The sequence below is a fragment of the Priapulus caudatus genome, unplaced genomic scaffold (assembly GCF_000485595.1).
Source record: "Priapulus caudatus unplaced genomic scaffold, Priapulus_caudatus-5.0.1 Scaffold743, whole genome shotgun sequence".
In the NCBI taxonomy this organism is placed as follows: domain Eukaryota; kingdom Metazoa; phylum Priapulida; class Priapulimorpha; order Priapulimorphida; family Priapulidae; genus Priapulus; species Priapulus caudatus.
The window spans coordinates 83,929-88,117 of record NW_014577804.1 but is presented as its reverse complement, the minus strand read 5'-3'; positions in this window follow the sequence as shown (position 1 = coordinate 88,117).

The following is a 4,189-nucleotide window of genomic DNA, read 5'->3' as shown; positions in this document are numbered from 1 at the left end:
GTCTCTATCTCCTGCTCAATCTTTCCTAACCTCCTATATATTACCGCCAAAACCCCTACATCCTGAGCGCACATGTCACCCGTTCTCCCAGACCGCGTCCTACCTCCATTTCACAATGACCCTAGAAACGCCCGACCTAAAACACGTTTATCATTCTCCCTATAACATCAATCTAGCGGCACAAGATGCGCGACGCTCTGTCTACATAGACTACCACTAAAACAAGCCCGAGTCTAGCCGCACTCCGCGTCTCTATAACTAATTTATGTAACATCTGTAATTCATATGTCACATAACTACATAGACACGCACAGGGCCTCCCGGCGAGTGCCACACCCAGACTCCTCTAATCCTCTTTTCCTCGCCCTTATATAGGCATCTCATTATTCCATGATGTGTCAGCTCATTGTCCAGTGAGCATGCGACGTGCCGTATTGATTTGTATAATTATGCTGACCCGTGTGCAAACGTGTTTTGACATGTGATCATGAGTCATCCGATTACATCATCTCCCATGCTATGGCGCAGTGTTTTCCAGCGCCACATTTCACCCCGCCATATTCAAGTCGATTAAACCGGTAATCTAATTGGCTTCGTAGTCTCCTGACTGATTACAAAACACACTTTAATAAATCCAGATACAATGTAAACGTAACTACTCATATAGAATAGTGGCAATGCTGTATCATAGCGTCCTATCCGAGTCGAGAATCGGCGTGACCGCTGAAGATGGTAGCTCTTCACATTAGGGTTTCGTTAAGCTCGATCGTTACTTAACCGTCCCAGTTAAGAGATTAATCAGATGCTGCGGCATTCGTCGTTCTGCTGATCTCCCCGACGTCCTCCACAGTGATGTGTGGTTTGTCCATACCGTCCAGCGGCTGGAACATGGAGCGTTGATAGCTGCAGACGATGATGTCGGTAGATTGAAACGTGTGCTGTTATCTTTGTTAGTTAAAGGGATACTAGACTCTAGGATTTTACTGCATACAACTGAACTTACTGTATAACAAATCTTCTATACCCATACGTACTTGTTACCAGATACCTAATTTAATTGTTATAATTAATTATACATCAACGCTACGAAATTTGAACGACGCCATTGACACCCGCGACCGTGCTGCCACCCTGAAAAAGTTGGGCATTTTAATGTTTTACTGCATTTCATCGTCATTTATCTAACACTCACGCATGCATATAATACGTGCACGCATATACATATGTGCCCAAACGGTCGCACAACACACACACGTACGCGTGCATAAACGCACGCACGCAGACACACGCGCGCACGCACGGACGCACGCACGCACGCACGCACGCACGCACGCATTCACGTAAGCCTACTATGCGATCACTTCACGTTTGTTATCTATCCGCCTCTTCCTGATATATTATTCTTATTGATTATTGATTATAGATTATTATCCTGATATATTATGAGACTAAAACTTCGCACAACGTTTCCATAATTTACCAGCACCGAATGCTAGAGAGTCACAATACCTTTCATTACGCCATTAATGATCCAACAGTCACTCTTCACTGTAACAGGAAACTACACACCGATATCACTAAGCAACAGCTTTTCACTAAGAGTACGTCTGTATAATGAGTTGACTATGAATCTATTGGAACATATAAGGGAACAGTATTCAGACATTATTAGACATCTCTCTCCCCGGGCAACACATGTGTTGCGTCCTGTTGTATTACAAGGAAACATAAATAGCTGTAAATATTCATACAAATAGTTCCAGCACAGACTCGCAGCACAAGCGCACGGATAACGCAAACCCGCTCTACACAACAACTTGCAAAAATGCGAACCAAGTCGGTTGTGATTCACTTTGCTGTTGTTTTAGCAGCGATAGCATGGAACATGTATCTAGGTGAGTACGTTTGTAACGTCGCGTGTTTCAGTGTGTAGGCAGATTGTGCATAGAGGTTTCGTTATCAGATGAATGCTTAATTAATACATGCATCTTCCTGCGTTTTGCGTTTCGGCTTGATTCAGCTTCTCTGTACAGGCCATGGAAGTATAAGCCAATTGAGCGATTTTACCAACAATGGATCTCTAAACATGCTTATTTCTATGTTGGCCTTCCAATACCTTCTGGATAGATTCTTCTGACAAAGTTATAATCAGATTATTTACCTGGTCGTTGTCACAGGTACTATCTCTATTTGCCATCATATGAACTACGTTGTTTACACTACATGAGTATAAAGTACTGAGTTGATATTCAACAACAGAATTGCGGACACAATTAGAGACACTTTTTATGACTTTCAAATGTATGCGCTCATGTAAGTTACACTGCTACAAGCTTACACTGCTATAAGCTTACACTGCTACAAGCTTACACTGCTACAAGCTTACACTGCTACAAGCTTAAACTGCTACAAGCTTACACCGCTACAAGCTTATACGGCTACAAGCTTACACTGCTACAAGCTTACACTGCTACAAGCTTAGACTTACAGCTACACTGCTATATTGTTACCGGAATGCCAGGCTGGACGGTGGTTTAAGTAGGCGATCGATCCATCATATCGATGCTTTATTTTAATTAGGGAGGGATGATCACACCTGTCGCGTCTATCTCATTGGACCACACCTACTGCTAATTACAAGGACACGCCTATTGCTAATTACAATTGGGCTCACCTATTGCTAATTACAAGGGCTCACCTACTGCTAATTCCAAGGACACGCGCCTATTTCTAATTACAAGGCCTCACCTACTGCGAATTACATTAAGGCCACCATTCTGCTGTCTAGGCGCATCGTGTTTTCTTTAGAATATAAGCTGCATTCACACATAACTGTAAGACAATACTAACAGTCGAACACATAAACGACTACGCAACTAACGCACAAACACACGTAAACAACAAACAACACAAACAACAAACAACGTAATACACGTTTTTCACCGCACATACTGCAAAAACAAATAAAAAACAACAACAACAACAACAACACACAAAACACAACACACAACAACAAAACACATAACAACACACAACAATAATACAGCACATAACAATGAAATTTGTGTATAAATTGCATGCTTCATTTCAGATTTAACCTGATAACGGAACCTCTATGCACAATCAGCCTACACACTGAAACACGCGACGTTACAAACGTACGTACTCACCTAGATACATGTTCCGTGCTATCGCTGCTAAAGCAACAACAAAGTAAATCACAACCGACTTGGTTCGCATTTTGCAGGTAGTTGTATTGAGCGTGTTTGCGTTATCCGTGCGCTTGTGCTGCGAGTCTGTGCTGAAGTTATCTGTATTTATGTGTAAGGTTGTTTATACACACGTGTCGTACCACGTGACATAACACATAGTGTTGCCCGGGTAGAAAGAGTTACTGGCTAACAAATTTTACATATGGCATCCGCGCTCATGAATTATGGGAAGCGACGCTGATGTTTGAATAGAGCCTAGCGCAAGCTAATTATCTTTTGGTGGCATACAACAGAACCCTTTCTCAAATTGGTCACCGTTTCAATATCTCGTCCCTATAATCTCGTACTAGGAAAGGGCCTTCTTTTAAATATTTTAGCAGTAAAACTCGGAACTAGCGGGCACTAATTATATATTAATGCCTGTTGTTGGGGGCACTATGCTCTCATAGTGTCCCCAACAACAGGCATTAATGTTTTTAGTGCATCACATGACTTTGTAATCTACTCGGCAAATATGAAGTGAATAAGTCAAAGTTTCTTAAACGTACAATTTCAATTTGCATTAAAAAACAATGCGTTATAATAACAATGCGTCGCGCAAGCAGTAGTGCTTCATAGTACCTGCGACGTTATCCAATAGAATTTCAACGATTTATCATGTGATTCACTAATTTCCATTATGCCAGCAATGTAGCTGAATCGTAGACGCCGAGAACGCAATAGATGTGTGATTGGTTTTGTCGTATCATTGTGCTATTGCGTCAAGTGGTACTGAGGTTTTGGGTGAAGACTTCTCGTTCTCGTAGCGTCGACAGCGTAGAAGGTAGCAGCGTAGATAGCAGAGGTAACCAGTAGAGAGTAGACGTAGTCACAGCTTCGTTGTTAAACTATGACTTTATTAGTAACACACAAAATCTATACATACGTACGGCAACCTAGGTGGGTGACCCACCTAGGTCCCGTCGTCTCAATCTTTC